The sequence below is a fragment of the Chiloscyllium plagiosum genome, unplaced genomic scaffold, assembly GCF_037043375.1.
Source record: "Chiloscyllium plagiosum isolate Xiang-an unplaced genomic scaffold, Cpla_swu_hap1 HiC_scaffold_12, whole genome shotgun sequence".
Lineage (NCBI taxonomy): Eukaryota > Metazoa > Chordata > Chondrichthyes > Orectolobiformes > Hemiscylliidae > Chiloscyllium > Chiloscyllium plagiosum.
Genome location: NW_028270150.1, coordinates 10,204,272 through 10,220,978, shown reverse-complemented (window position 1 = coordinate 10,220,978; position 16,707 = coordinate 10,204,272). Strand labels below are relative to the sequence as shown.

Sequence of the window (16,707 nt, the reverse complement as noted above, 5' to 3'; positions counted from 1 at the left end):
TACGTCGATTCTCCTGCTCCTCGGATGCTGCCTGCCCTGCTGCGCTTTTCCAGCAACACATTTTTCACAGAAAGCAGTTGAGGCTGAAACGTTGAATGTTTTCAAGGAGTTAGATATGAGGGCTAAAGGGATCAAAGGATATGGGGGAGAAAGCACTGCCTTGCTCTTGTGCTATTTCAATCGTTGGTCTAATTCAATGTTCCGATGAAACACAACACAAAATTAAAGCAGGAGAAAGGAGGGCTGCAGATGCTGGAGACCAGAGGTGAAAAGTGTGGTGCTGGAAAAACGCAGCAGGCCAGACAGCATCCGAGGAGCAGGAGAATCGATATTCTGGGCAAAAGCAAAATTAAGGAATAACACCTCAGTTTATGCTTAGACATTTTGCAGACTTATTAAATTCAATAACTTCAAAATAACCCCAGAATTGCCCCTCCACATCAACTTGTTTACTTTGTATTTTGTAAACCTTGGTCTCAGCAGACAGGCCTCATTCCTCCCTTTCATACCTTAATTTACATTAATTTTACATCCCTTTTTCTCTTTCTTTACCATTAAGAATTCCTTTGTCTTTTGTGCTGGGTCTCTGCTTCTGTCAAAAATATAAATAAAACCACTTCCCAACACCGTTCATTTCTGAAGAAGAGGGGTGCCAGACCCGAAAGGTTAACCCTGTGCCTCTCTCCCTAGATCCTGTCAGATACGCTGAGTTACACAGAAGGCAGAATTAGACCACTCGGCCCTTCAACCTGCTCCATTATTCAATAGGATCATGGTTGATCATCCAACTCAGTGCCCTGTCCCTGCTTTCTCCCCCATATCCTTTGATCCCTTTAGCCCTCATATCTAACTCCTTGAAAACATTCAATGTTTCAGCCTCAACTGCTTTCTGTGGCAGAGAATTCCACAGGCTCCCCACTCTCTGGGTGAAGCATCTCAATCCGAAATGGCCTTCCCCATATTCTTACACTGTGACCCCCCCGCCGGTTCCTGATTTCCCAGTCATCCAGAACATCTTCCTGTGTTTACCCTGAATAGTCCTGTTAAAATATTGTAAGTTTCAGTGAGATCCCCCACTCATTCCTCTAAAACTGGTAGAAATTCTGAGATCATTACCTTTGAGGTCCCACTTTTTGAATTGTTTCTGAACTACCTAGGTTGTGCTTTCAGATCCTCATAAATATTTATCCTGCAGTACTTCGAAACAACAGGTAACCCAGTAATTTTCACCTCACCGTTCACCCGAGTCAGCTGGGACCAAATTGCCCGGCTCTTTGCTCAATTGCAGAAGTGGCTGTTAGGCACTTTGAGAGTTCTCGCGGTCAGGAAAGGCGTTACAGGAATGCAGGCTGTTTCGCTCCTCAGCACAACTATTTTGAACACACAAGGAGAGGAACCCCGCAGCTCGACCTCTATCCAGCCGAATATCTGGGACTGAGTTAATCATCTTGCCGATCTCAGTATCCCACAATTTTGACACATCGATGTACCCTGAGCTTGTGCAGTGTTGCATTGTTGATGTCAAACAGTGGGGAATGAGAAAGACACACACACACACACTGACACAGTCAATAAAAGCTTAGTGAAATTCAGCTGCGTGCAGTAAGTATTAATAATGCAAATTATTAGCCATTTAGAGCTTCATCAATGCAGCCGGTGGTAATTAATGGCTTTCTGTGAGATCGCAGTCAATACACTGCCTGAAAACAAAATGAATCTTTTATTTTTAACCATCCAGGATAAATCACACGCTGGGCAGAAAAGTGAGAAGATCATCAACTTTGCAGGCAATTGGGTCGCTTCCCCCGCCCCGCCTGACTCCTGCTTGCTGCTCTGATTTAGTACCACAGCCAGCCTTCCTCCCGTCTGGACACTGTGAGGATTAGGCACCTTCTCAACTGTGGGTGGCATCGCAAGGCAAGCTGATCACATCCTCCTCCCGTCAACCGCGTGAATGACCTTTCCAGGAGGATGTGGGTGGAGGGGCAAACCGGTCAGGAGATGAAATCCTCGGTGGATTTTCCTTTCAAAATTATTTCAATACCACAACGACTTGAACTCTGAACTGCTATGTTCTAGTTTGTATCACAGCATGGTTGGCATTTCATTTCATCATTTAGGACTTTGGAACTGATCCAGTTTGTTTTCTTCTGTTGCCTGGGTTAGCATTAGGTGCGCTGCTCAGATTTAACATTGACTAAGATGCAATGCGAACTGATGGCAGGACTAGACAAGTCGGACCCCAGAATTAAATCTGGCTTGATAGATCTCATGTTTAATTCTTTTGTGGTTCGGGCTAACATGAAGGATTGATTTATTGTCACGTGTACCGATGTACAGTGAAAAGCATGGTTTACGAGTGGTACAGGCAGTTCGTAGTAAGCAAGGATGTGCAGATCAAAAAGACATCGACAGAGGCGTATAGGTTACTTTGCACAGGGTGTACACTAGGCGAGATCAACGTTAGCAACATCAGCATTATTTGAGACGAGTGAGTCTATTCATCAGTCTATTAACGGCAGGGAAGAAGCTGTTCCTGAACTTGTATCTTCTGCCTGATGGAAGAGGTTGTGGGAGAGCCTTACTGGGGTGGGAGGGGTCTTTGATGATGCTGGCAGCCTTTGACAACGAGCATGTAAATGGAGTCCATGGATGGAAGGTTGGCTTCCATGATGGTCTAGGTTGTGCACACAATCTTCTGAGGTTTCTTACTGTCCTGGACAAAGCAGTTGCCGTACCAGGCTGTTATGCACCCGATCAGTATGCTTTCAAAGGTGCATCTGTAGAGGTTGGTGAGGGTCCTTACGGACATGCTGAATTTCCTGAGCTGCCTGAGGAAGAAGAGGTGACGTTGTGCCCTTCCTTACCAATGCATCTAAATGGGAAGTTGAAGACAGGTTGTTGGTTATTGTCACTCCAAGGAACTTGACTCGCTCCCCCTCTCTCAACCTCTGCTCTGTTGATGTAGATGTGGGTGTGTTCTCCTCCGTTCTTTCTGAAGCCAATGATCTTTAGTTTTACCGACATGGAGAGAGAGGTTGTTATTGTTGCATCATGTCACCAAGCCCTCTATCTCACTTCTGTATTTTGACTCATTGTTGTTAGATGTCCATCCTACTAAGGTGGGGTCGTCAGTGATGATTGTTAGTCACTGAAACGTATTTGCATGGTACTGCAAATTTTCATTAACAACAGAACATAAATTTATTGCACAAAGGAGAAAAACAAATTTAATTCGACAATTTTTCAAACTATTCTCTAACACTTTCACAGAATCCCTCCAGTGTGGAATTAGGCCATTTGGCTCATCAAGTCCATACCGACTGTCCAAACAGCATCCTACCCAGACCGAGCCTACACCGTATGCCTATAACCCTGCGTTTCCATTGGCTAACCCAAACATCCCTGGACGCCATGAGCAATTTAGCACGGCCAAACCACCTAGCCTGCAATTCTTTGGACTGTCGGAGGAAACTGGAGCATCGGGAGAAAGCCCCATACAGACACAGGGAGAATGTACAAACTCTACCCAATCGCTCGAGGGGTCCTGAGTGCTGAGAGGCAGCAGTGTTAATCACTGAGCCACCAACTTACCCTGTCCTTTAAGCAATTCCAGACAAATTTCACTCCCCTCTTTCAGTTTTTATTTAACTGACTCCTCCAAGTTTCTTTTCCTTGGACTGTGGGAACAGTTTTACAATTCCTCTCCGAATCCTCTGATATAAACCTTTCTCGATCCTGATGGCCAAAATCTTCTCAGTTCTTACCACTTGAGGGTTTCCATCCAAACTCTCCTGGTTCAGAAGCTCCACAAACTGAAACGTGTTGGTTCAGGTGATGAGTTCCCCTGAATGAAAAGCTGCATTCCTCCGCTGGGAGAAACTGTTCTTCATCTGGAATAATCTCCCCAGTTTTTCTGAACTGAGACAATGAACCTTCTGTCTGAAGTTAAAATAAACTAATGGCTTCCTAGTCTGATGTACAGTCAGTAATGTAAACATTCATTCATGAATACAGCAGTTCTCCCACGCACTTGACTGCAGTCACATACTGTCTTCAAACTGATGCGGAAGACACTTAAGTTTCTGTTCCAACTGACTTTTTGACCCTTTCTTTACAAACAATTGACTTATGTCATCTGCCTGCCTTTTAAATATCAAAAACCCCAAAGATAAATGTAAGGGTGGCACGGTGGCACAGTGGTTAGTACTGCTGCCTCACAGTGCCAGGGACCTGGGTTCGATCCCAGCCTCGGGTGACTGTCTGTCTGGAGTTTGCACGTTCTCCCTGTGCCTGCGTGGGTTTCCTCCGGGTGCTCCGGTTTCCTCCCACAGTCCATAGATGTGCAGGTTAGATGAATTGGCCATGCTAAATTGCCCGTAGTGTTTGGTGAAGGGGTAAGTGTAGGGGAGTGGGTCTAGGTGGGTTGCTCTTCAGCGGGTCGGTGTGGACTTGTTGGGTCGAAGGGCCTGTGTCCATGCTGTAAGTAATCTAATATATATGCATATTTTACACCTTTAATCTCTTTTGCTGTGAGGCCTTTCTTACTGTGTCCCATTATATACTCTAGAGTAGGGACAGCACAGTGTCAGATGCAGAGTAAAGCTTCCTCTACACCATCCCTATCAAATACTCCCAGGACAGGGACAGCACAGGGTCAGAAATAGAGTAAAGCTTCCTCTACACCATCTCCATCAAACACTCCCAGGACAGGGACAGCACAGGGTCAGAAATAGAGTAAAGCTCCCTCTACACCATCCCCATCAAACACTGTCAGGACAGGGACAGCACAGGGTCAGATACAGAGTAAAGCTCCCTCTACACCATCCCCATCAAACACTGCCAGGACAGGGACAGCACAGGGTCAGATACAGAGTAAAGCTCCCTGTACACTGTCCCCATGGTTAGATACAGAGTAAGCATACCTTGATCCTTTTAAAATGAAATCTGCCTCTACAACGTTCCCATCCAACTCTGTCATGAGGGGGACAACACAAGATTTGATTCAGTGTAAATCTCTCTCTACCCTTTTAAACTGAAAGTAACGCTCCCACAAAAATATTCCCATCAAATACATCCAGGACAGGAACAGCACAAGTGTTGGAAGCAGAGTAAAGTTCCCTCAACACTGTCCCCATCAAACGCTCTCAAGACTGGTACAATTTGGGGTTAAATACAAAATAAAGCTCCCTCTACTCTGTCTGCATCAAACACTCCCAGACAGGAATAGCATGGGGATACCTACAGAGTAAAGCTCCCTATACACTGTCCCCACAAATCACTTGCAGGACATAGACAGGACAGGCTTATAGAGTCATCGAGATGTACAGCGTGGAAACAGACCCTTCGGTCCAACCCATCCATGCCAACCAGATATCCCAATCCAATCTAGTCCCACCTGCCAGCACCCGGCCCATATCCCTCCAGTTAGGTGCAGAATATTCAAATCTCTACACTCCCAACCAAACACTTCCAGGCCAGGGCCAGGTACAACGTGAGGTTAATTAAAAAGTAACTCTCCCTCCACACTGTCCCCATCAAACACTCTCTTGGTCGGTCCACTTGTCTCCTGAAAGACAGCCCCTGAGAAAGTTTAGTACATTTTTAGACCTACCAAGGGCACTGGTGAGACTGCCGTTGGAGTATTGTGGACTTTATTGGTCAGATTATTTCAGGAAGGATGGAAACACGTTGGAAACAGATCAAAAACGGTTTATCAGACTCATACCTGGAACGTGTGTGTTGTCTTCGAAAAAAAGTTCAGACAATCTAATCTAAAATCCACCAGAGTTTAGAGGAGGAAGAGCCAACTTGATTGAAACATATAAAATCTTAAGTGGATCTTGATAGAGTAAGATGTGAAGAGAATGTTTCCTCTTGTGGGAGAATCTAGAACTAGAGGGTCACCATTTAAAAATGAGGGGGCACCTGTTTAAGACAGAGATGACAAATTTTTTTCAGAAGGTGGTGAGACTTTGAAGCTCTTTTCGTGAAAGCAGACAGAGCACTTGACACATTTTATGACAGGGGTAGATAGATTCATACTAAGCAAGGGGTCGAATGGTTATCAGGGGTATCAGAAGTATCAAATTAATATTCAATCAGGCTGCCATGCTTTTATTAAATGGCTCAAGGCTTTGAAAGGCCTCCTCTTGCTCCTTGAGTTCATATGCATATTGATGGTGGTGGTAAAAACAATGACTGCAGATGCTGGAAACCAGATTCTGGATTAGTGGTGCTGGAAGAGCACAGCAGTTCAGGCCGCATCCGAGGAGTATATTAATGACAGCAGTTGTCTCTCAAAAATTACGGATGATCTCCGTCAGGCTGGATTAGTCTTCAGGGGTGACTGAAAGGCCCAGTTCTAGACCCCACAGTTTATTCTGCAGTCCAGGCAGATTCCAGTGAAGGGGAGATGGAATTTCTGACCCCGGCCTGGCTTCCTTCTTCTTCCTCCAGTGACACCTTCCCACAATGCAGTGAAGTAATTGATCCTCCAACTGGTTTGTGCCTTGAGAGATCAGGAGGTCTCATACCAAGCAGTCAGCACACTCGTCTCCCAATGGTGTCAATGTGTCTGTGCTTGATCATATACTAATACGGTGGGAGGCAGAGTTCAGGCACCAGGACCCAGTGGTCCATGCATCAGAGTTGGTTCCTCAGGAGCCGAGGCTCAATGTTGGTCAATACAACTTCATGGAGGATGCTTGAGTTGATGGTCTGGCCACTATTGTATGTAGGAAGAGCCAACATAGACTTTGATCTGGAGTGGGACATGAATGAATGATCTTTTATAGATTCGTAGTGTCACACAGCACAGAACCAGATCCTTCAGTCCAAACAGTCCATGCCAAACATAATCACAAACTAAACTAGTCCCACCAGCCTACTCCAAAGCTTTCCTACTCATGTATCCATCCAAATGTCTTTTAAACATTGTAATTGTACCCACATCCACCACTTCCTCAGAAAGTTGATTCCACACGCAAAACACCCTCTGTGTAAAAAAAAATTGCTCCTCACGTCTTTTTAAACCTCTCTCCTCTCCCGGTCTTGAATCTCCCCATCCTGAGGAAAAGACAACTACCATCAACTCTATATATTCCTCTCATTATTTTATTAACTTCTGTAATGTTGTGTCTCAACATCCAATGAGAAAAGTCCCAGCCTATCCAGCCTTTCTTTATAACTCAAACCCTCCATACCCGGCAACATCCTGGTAAATCTCTTCTGAACTCTCTCCAGCTTAATAATGTCCTTCCTGTAACTGGGCACAATATTCCAGAAGAGTCCTGTACAACCTCAACATGACATCCCAACTCCTTTACCCAAAGGACTGAACAATGAAGGGGAGTGTGGCAAATGTGTTTTAAACCACCCTGTACATACGTGACACAAACTTCAAAGAGTTATGTACCCGTATCCCAAGCTCCCTCTATTCTACAACACTACACAAGGCCCTATCATTAATGGTAAAAAGGCCTATCCCTCTTTGTTGTACCAAAATGCAATACCTCACATTTATCCATATTGAACTCGATCTGCCATTTTAGTTCAAAGAAATGATTGCTTTCCATTGAGCTTGGCCTGGGACACAAATAGATGTCAGTGTAAGTTTAATACCACTCTCCAGGTGTGTGTCTCTATGTTTTTTTTTCAATTGCCATTAATATTTCTGGAAGCAAAGTGGGCATAATTTCTTGTCATCAGTGTAACCTTTCAATGTGAGTGCTTCATCTAACTTAATAGAAAGTCATTAGTTAAAATGTACAGAAAGTAATTTAACCTGGAGAATGTATTAATATCATTACTGCACATAAACGCACTGTTGGCATGATATATGGCTATAATGGTCAGGGCTGGTTTGACAGCTTCTGATCATTCCAACTGACACAGCGCAGTTATAGATGAAAGCCTGTTTTATATTGGAGAGAGATGGGGGGGAGTGAAGAGAAAAGTTCCAAGTGCCGATCGATGACAAAACTCTTGGGAGAGCATACTGCGGAACAAAGTGGCAATAAAATTCAGCCTCTTGCTCAACACCCGTCAGAGCTATTTGCAATGAAATTTTATACCTGATTCCGAAGAACATAGTGTTTATGTTTTCGCCGTGTTTAATTGTTGTGTTCCACTTATTGAACCTGTATGAACAACAGAAGCAGTGAGATTGTAAATTAAATATTGACCTTTTTTTTAGTGCTGTTATTTAATTTTGATTCCTGGTGTGTTTCAGAATGTAATGGCAGGTGTTGCCTTTGCTATGAAACGTAACCCAGAGCAGAGAGAAAAAAAAAATCAATACACTTAACCTGATACTGAGTTGAAGGAATAATGTTAATGGGACTTTAAATCATAAGGCAGGTTTTATTGAGGACTGAAAGGGTTCACTGCTAACTGTATGGGGTTTCTGTGTCTGCGTTTCCATTTGCTGGAGCCTGACAAAGGGAACAATATGGAATTCAAAAGCACAAAGATGGACATTGACCAGGACCATGAAGTGAGCTTGGTATTCGTAGAATCTTATGCTAGAGAGTAAATATGTTTGGCCTGTCCTTCGCAGAACAACAGAATCGTTATGGTGCAGAAGGAGGTCAGTCGGCCCATCGTGCCTGTGCTAGCTCTTTAAACGAGCATCATGACCTAGTGCCATGCTTTATCACATACCCTTACCCATCATTTCTACCCAAATAATTGTCCAATGCTCTTTTCCATGCCTCAACTGAACCTGTCTTCATCACCTTTCCAACCAATGCATTTCATACCTCAACTCCTCGCTGGGTGGAAGTGTTATTTTCTCATATCACCCTTGCTTCGTTTCCACATCATATTAAATCTCGGCCCTCTCATTCTTTTATGAAGGGGAACAGCTTCTCCCTATCTCCTCTGTACAGGCCCCACTCATGATTTTGAAATCTCCTCTCAGCCTTTTTCTCTCCAAGGAGAACAGTCCCAATTCCTTCAACCTATCATCAGAACTAAAGTTTCTCATTCCTGGGACCATTCTTGTAAATTGCTTCAGCCCGACCAATGCATTCACAACATTTGTGTCATGTGGTACACACAATACTCAAGCTATGATCTAATTAGTGAATTGTACAAGTTCAACATCGCCTCCTTGCCTTTGTACTCTATGCTCCAATTAATATTCTGTATTTGAGAACACTGTGTGCTTTAATAATTACTCTCTCTAAGTATCTTACCACCTTTAATGATCAGTGCACATATACACCCAGGTCCCTCTGGTCCTACTACCCCTTTAGAATTGTAACTGGTCCTCTCCCTTAACAATTTCTCCTTCGAATCCTCCCACTTCCTCCAGACCAAAGGGGTAGCCATGGGCACCCATATGGGCCCCAGCAATGCCTGCCTCTTTGTTGGCTACGTAGAACAGTCCATATTCCGTAATTACACCGGCACCACTCCCCACCTCTTCCTCCGCTACATTGATGACTGCATTGGCGCCACCTCGTGCTCCCGCCAGGAGGTTGAGCAATTCATCAACTTCACCAACACATTCCACCCTGACCTTAAATTTACCTGGACCATCTCTGACACCTTCCTCCCCTTCCTGGACCTCTCCTTCTCCATTAATGACGACTGACTTGACACTGACATTTTTTACAAACCCACCGACTCCCACAGCTACCTGGATTACACCTCTTCCCACCCTACCTCCTGCAAAAATGCCATCCCGTATTCCCAATTCCTCCGCCTCCACCGTATCTGCTCCCAGGAGTTGCACCACAGAACACACCAGATGGCCTCATTCTTTAGAGACCGCAATTTCCCTTCCCACGTGGTTAAAGATGCCCTCTAACGCATCTCGTCCACATGCCGCATCTCCGCCCTCAGACCCCACCCCTCCAACCGTAACAAGGACAGAACCCCCCTGGTGCTCACCTTCTACCCTACCAACCTTCGCATAACCAAATCATCCGCCGACATTTCCGCCACCTCCAAACAGACCCCACCACCAGGGATATATTTCCCATCCCACCCCTTTCCGCCTTCTGCAAAGACCGTTCCCTCCGTGACTACCTGGTCAGGTCCACGCCCCCCTACAACCCACCCTCCCATCCTGGCACCTTCCCCTGCCACCGCAGGAACTGTAAAACCTGTGCCCACACCTCCTCCCTCACCTCTATCCAAGGCCCCAAAGGAGCCTTCCACATCCATCAAAGTTTTACCTGCACATCCACCAATATCATTTATTGTATCCGTTGCTCCCGCTGCGGTCTTGTCTACTTTGGGGAGACTGGGCGCCTCCAAGCAGAGCGCTTTAGGGAACATCTCCGAGACACCCGCACCAATCAACCACACCGCCCTGTGGCCCAACATTTCAACTCCCCTTCCCACATTGCCGAGGACATGGAGGTCCTGGGCCTCCTTCACCACCGCTCCCTCACCACCAGACGCCTGGAGGAAGAACGCCTCATCTTCCGCCTCGGAACACTTCAACCCCAGGGCATCAATGTGGACTTCAACAGTTTCCTCATTTCCCCTTCCCCCACCTCACCCCAGTCCCAAACTTCCAGCTCAGCACTGTCCCCATGACTTGTCCTACCTGCCTATCTTCCTTTCCACCTATCCACTCCCCCCTCCCCCCTGACCTATCATCTTCATCCCCTCCCCCACTCACCTATTGTACTCTATGCTACTTTCTCCCCCCCCCCACCCTCCTCTAGCTTATCTCTCCACCCTTCAGGCTCTCTTCCTGTATTCCTGATGAAGGGCTTTTGCCCGAAACGTCGACTTTACTGCTCCTCGGATGCTGCCTGAACTGCTGTGCTTTTCCAGCACCACTCTAATCTAGAATTTAGAATTGTATCCCCTATTGTGCACTGTTTTTCAATGTTCTTCTGATAAAAGTGCATCTCCTCACACTTCTCTGCCTCGAACCTCATCTGCCATCCACCTACCCACTTCACCGGTTTGGCAATGTCCTTTTGGAGTTCCACACTGTCCTCCTCATAGTGTACAATTTTTCCAAGTTTGGTATCATCTGTAAACTGTGAAATTGTCCCTATGGACAGCAAGATTAATCATAAATATCAAGAAAAGTAAGAATCCCAATGCCGACTCCTGGGGAACTCCACTGCAAACCTTCCTCGAGTCTGAAAAATATCCATCAACCATATGTCCAGAAAAAAACCCTATGTGTTAGTACTCAGCCAATTTTGCATCCATGTCGTTACCGTCCCTTTTATATAGAGTCATAGAGATGTACAGCATGGAAGCACACCCTTTGGTCCAAATTGCCCATGCCGACCAGATATCCTAACCTAACCTAGTCCCATTAGCCAGCACTTGGCCCATATCCCTCTAAAACCTTCCTATTCATATTCCAATCCAGGTGCCTTTTAAATGTTGTAATTATACCAGCCTCCACCACTTCCTCTGGCAGCTCATTCCACACACGCACCACCCTCTGCGGGAAAAAGTTGCCCCTCGGTCCCTTTTAAATCTTTCCCCTCTGACCTTAAACCTACGCCCTCTAGTTTTGGACACCCTATTAATGCCCCTCATGATTTTATAAACTTCTATAAGGTCACCCCTCAGTCTCCAATGCTCCAGGGAAAACAGCTCCAGTCTATTCAGCCTCTCCCTATAGCTCAAATCCTCCAACCCTGGCAACATCCTTGTAAATCTTTTTTGAACCTTTTCAAGTTTCACAACATCCTTCCTGTAGCAGGGAAACCAGAATTGAATACATTATTCCAAATGTGGCCTAACCTGTACAGTCACAGCGTGACCTCCCAACTCCAATATGCAATGTATTGGCTAATAAAGGCAAGCATACCAAACACCTTCTTCACTATCCTGTCTCCCTGCAGTCATGACCTATAAATATCTTCACAATTATGTTGTATGACACTGTCTCAAACAGCTTCTGAAAGTCCATGTGCAGCACCTCAATGGTGTTATCTTCATCAAGCATTGTTGTTACCCCTTCACAAACCTGCAGCACGTTGGTTAAATGTGATTTCGTGTTTAGCAATCCTCTTCATTATCAACCCACCTTTCTCCATGTAAATACTAATTCTGAGGAAGTGTTTCTAGAAGCTGTGATGGATCTTTGAAAGAGCTGTCACATTATTTCCACTCTTCCCATTGTTTAGCTTGCATTTTGTTTTCTTTACAAGTACTTTGCCAATTCTGTTACGGAAACAAATGTTAAATCTGCTTTGACTCCCTTTCAAACAATGCAATCTGGATCACAACAACTCAGTGGCAAGAAAGATATGCCCCATTCTTTCTGGTTCTAATGTAGATGATCCTATTCTGTGTCCTCCTGGCATTGGAGAAAGGTTCTCCCATTCTATGTAAGCATCAAATTATTTTAACACTTCAATGGAGTCCTTTACCTGCCATTTCCTCTTGGCTATAACCCTAAGTTCTCCATGTTATTGGAATTTGTCATGCTTTGTACCCTACGCAGGGAATTTCTGCAGCCCTCCAAGAAAGATACAAGAGGATACATTTTACAAGATACATTTGTAAGATACATCTTACATCTTACATCTTGTAAGATACATTTTACAAGAGGAAAGTGAGGCAGAAAAGTGACAATGTTTGAGGGAGAAGTCGAGGTGTTAGGGGTCATACAACTGAAGGCAAGTTGGCCAATAGTGGAAGGATTAAAATTAGCATTGTGCGAGAGGCCAGAATAGGGGAACTTGGCTGTTTTTAAAGGGCTGGACTGAAGGAACCGAGGGATGCTGTTGGTTCACAGCACTGTTTCCCAGAAATCAAACCAGAAATCATTTCCCAGAAATGACACACCAGTGCATTACTGAGGGAGTGGTGCGCTAGTGATGGTCCTGCTCCCTCAGGGAGTTAACAAATTATACCCCAACACCACTTCCTACAAGAGCAGCAGAGTTGCTCCTGACCATTGCTTTGCCAATTTTTATCAACATCACTGAAGCATTCAGTCACTCACTCTTTACTATTGTAAGAACTTGCTATGCACAAATTGGTGACTGCATTATAACAGTGACAACATTTCAAAAAAGGATTCCAGTGGAGGTGAGGTGTTTTGGAACTTGCTGGCATCATGAAAGGGGATATATCAACGCAAGCCCTTTATTGTTTTCCCTGCTGACTGGAGCATCGTGCAACACTTCTGAATATAGAAACATCAAAAAAAGGAGCAGGAGGAGAACATTCAGGCTTTTGAGCCTCCTCCACCATTCAATACGGTCATGGCTGATCATCCAACTTAGTCCCCTGATCCAGCTTTCTCCCCATACCCTTGGATCCCTTTAGTCCTAAGAACCATATCTAACTTCTCCTTGAAAACATTCAATGTTTTGGCTGTAACTGCTTTCTGTGGCAGAGAATTCCACAGGCTCCCCACTCTCTGGATGAAGACATTTCTCCTCATCTCAGTCCTAAATGTCCGACCCTATATCCTTAGACTGTGACCCCTGGTTCTGGACTCCTAGGTCTTTGAGAACATCCTTCGTACATTTACTCTGTCTTATCCTGTTTGAATTTCACAGGTTTCTATGAGGTCCCTCCTCATTCCTCTAAACTCCAGTGAATATAGTTCTAATGTATCCAGTCTCTCTTCACATATTTGTGACCAAAACTGTACGCAATATTCCAGCAGTGGTCTCACCAAGGACTTGTATAACTGCAGCAAGACATCCCCCTGCTCTTGTATTCGAATTCTCTCACAGTGAAGGCCAACATCCCATTTACCTTCTTCACTGTTAAGCACTCCCCGCTCACCATCAATCACCACTCCATACCATAACAGCCATGTACTCTCCTGGGTGAGATAGTAAAAGTAAACTCAGGGCTAATAAGAATGGAAAACCACTCTGAAAAATTCCTCTCAGATTTCCTTCGATGATTGGAGCCAGTCCAAGAGATCAAATGGCCCATTGTTTTGCAATGCAATTATATCTGCATACCCTCAATATGCTTAACATCTCTCGTGACTATCAAAGGCCAAATTATGGATGAGTTCCTTGTGTTTCTCAGAGAGTCAGAGCTGCAACATTTCAAAATCCTAACCCGAAACTTTCCATAGCGAATTTCTCACAGGTAATCAGATTGCCTTCCCGAAGACTCCAATAAACCTTACTTTTTGTAGGTAATGGATGTTGCACAGTGTGACTGGGAGAAAAAGAGCTGAAAATGTGTTGCTGGAAAAGCGCAGCAGGTCAGGCAGCATCCAGGGAACAGGAGAATCGACGTTTCGGGCATAAGCCCTTCTTCAGGAATGAGGAAAGTTTGTCCAGCAGGCTAAGATAAAAGGTAGGGAGGAGGGACTTGGGGGAGGGGCATCGGAAATGTGATAGGTGGAAAGAGGTCAAGGTGAGGGTGATGGGTCAGACTGGGGTGGGGGCGGAGAGGTCAGGGAGAAGATTGCAGGTTAGGAAGGTGGTGCTGAATTCGATGGATTTGACTGAGACAAGGTGGGGGGAGGGGAAATGAGGAAACTGGTGAAATCCGAGTTCATCCCTTGTGGTTGGAGGGTTCCTAGGCGGAAGATGAGGCGCTCTTCCTCCAACCGTCGTGTTGTTGTGGTCTGGCGATGGAGGAGTCCAAAGACCTGCATATCCTTGGTGGAGTGGGAGGGGGAGTTGAAGTGTTGAGCCACAGGGTGGTTGGGTTGGTTGGTGCGGGTGTCCCAGAGGTGTTCTCTGAAATGCTCCGCAAGTAGGCGGCCTGTCTCCCCAATATAGAGGAGGCCACATCGGGTGCAGAGGATGCAATAGATGATGTGTGTGGAGGTTCAGGTGAATCTGTGGTGGATATGGAAGTTTCCTTTGGGGCCTTGGAGGGAGGTAAGGGGGGAGGTGTGGGCGCAAGTCTTGCACCTCCTGCGGTTGCAGGGGAAGGTGCCGGGAGTGGAGGTTGGGTTGGTGGGGGGTGTGGATCTGACGAGGGAGTCACGGAGGGAGTGGTCTTTACGGAATGCTGATAGGGGAGGGGAGGGAAATATATCCTTGGTGGTGGGGTCCGTTTGGAGGTGGCGGAAATGACGGCGGATGATGCGCTGTACATGGAGATTGGTGGGGTGGTAGGTGAGGACCAGTGGGGTTCTGTCCTGGTGGCGGTTGGAGGGGCAGGGCTCAAGGGCGGAGGAGCGGGAAGTGGAAGAGATGCGGTGGAGGGCATCGTCGACCACGTCGGGGGGGAAATTGCGGTCCTTGAAGAAGGAGGCCATCTGGGTTGTACGTTTTTGGAACTGGTCCTCCTGGGAGCAGATGCAGCGGAGTCGAAGGAATTGGGAGAATGGGATGGCGTTTTTACAGGGGGCAGGGTGGGAGGAGGTGTAGTCCAGGTAGCTGTGGGAGTCGGTCAGTTTGTAGTAGATGTCCGTGTTGATTCGGTTGTCTGAGATAGAAATAGAAAGGTCGAGGAAGGGGAGGGAGGAATCTGAGACTGTCCAGGTGAATTTGAGGTCGGGGTGGAAGGTGTTGGTGAAGTGGATGAACTGTTCAACCTCCTCGTGGGAGCACGAGGCGGCGCCGATACAGTCATCGATGTAGCGGAGGAAAAGGTGGGGGGTGGGGCCAGTGTAGCTGCGGAAGATGCACTGTTCCACATATCCTATGAAGAGGCAGGCATAGCTGGGGCCCATGCGGGTGCCCATGGCTACTCCTTTCGTTTGGAGGAAGTGGGAGGATTGGAAAGAGAAGTTGTTCAGGGTGAGGACCAGTTCAGTCAGTGACTGGGAGAAAACCCCATCAAATTGGGGCGGCACAGTGGCTCAGTGGTTAGCACTGCTGCCTCATAGCACCAGGGTCTCAGGTTCAATTCCAGCCTCGGGTAACTGTCTGTGTGGAGTTTGTACATTCTCCCCGTGTCTGCTCCGGTTTCCTCCGGGTGCTCCGGTTTCCTCCCACAGTCCAAAGATGTGCAGGTCAGGTGAATTGGCCATGCTAAATTGTCCCATAGTGTTAGGTCAATTAGTCAGAGGGAAATGGGTCTGGGTGGGTTACTCTTTGGAGGTCTGTGTGAATTGGTTGGTCCAAAGGGCCTGTTTCCACACTGTAGGGAATCAAATCTAATCTAGTCTAAGTTGGCATGTCGCAAATGTAAATTATACTTAACACCATGACCGTTTGGAAACTGTAAACATCTGTGGGCGGCATGGTCGCACAGTGGTTAGCACTGCTGCTTCACGGCGCTAGAGACCTGAGTTCGATTCCCGCCTCTGGCAACTGTCTGTGTGGAGTTTGCACATTCTCCCCGTGTCTGCGTGGGTTTCCTCCAGGTTATCCGGTTTCCTCCCACAGTCCAAAGGTGTGCAGGTTAGGTGAGTTGGCCATGCTAAATTACCCGTAGTGTTAGGTGAAGGGGTAAATGTAGGGGAATGGGTCTGGGTGGGTTGCTCTTCGGAGAGTCGGTGTGGACTTGTTGGGCCGAAGGGCCTGTTTCCACACTGTAAGTAATCTAAATACTCTAAATCCTGTACCTTTAAGTAAATACACTTTAAACTGCCAGGATTATCTATTAGACAGTAGCTGAGTTGCTCACTCAACCACACGTTAGCCACCCATTTTGTGTGAGCTAAAGAGAAGCTAAATGTCCCTGAGCCTGATATGAAATCATTAAAATGCTTGGTAAAAGCAGAGAGGAGACAGGCTAACATATCAGGCTGTGCAGACCTTTCAGTTGGATGTAAACTCGAAGATGAAATCAGCTGACACTCCTGACTCAGAAGGTTGCAGGTTCAAGTCCTAC

General features: G+C 46.1%; 1 protein-coding gene and 1 pseudogene across 2 annotated transcripts in view; both read left to right on the top strand.

Annotated features, from left to right (window-relative positions):
- Positions 1–16,707, top strand: part of robo2 (roundabout, axon guidance receptor, homolog 2 (Drosophila)) — a 1,751,833-nt gene that overhangs the window by 416,011 nt on the left and 1,319,115 nt on the right. The gene's annotated exons all lie outside the window — the stretch shown is intronic.
- The window catches only part of LOC148148487 (uncharacterized), a 232,082-nt pseudogene continuing 219,304 nt past the window's right edge, over positions 3,930–16,707 (top strand).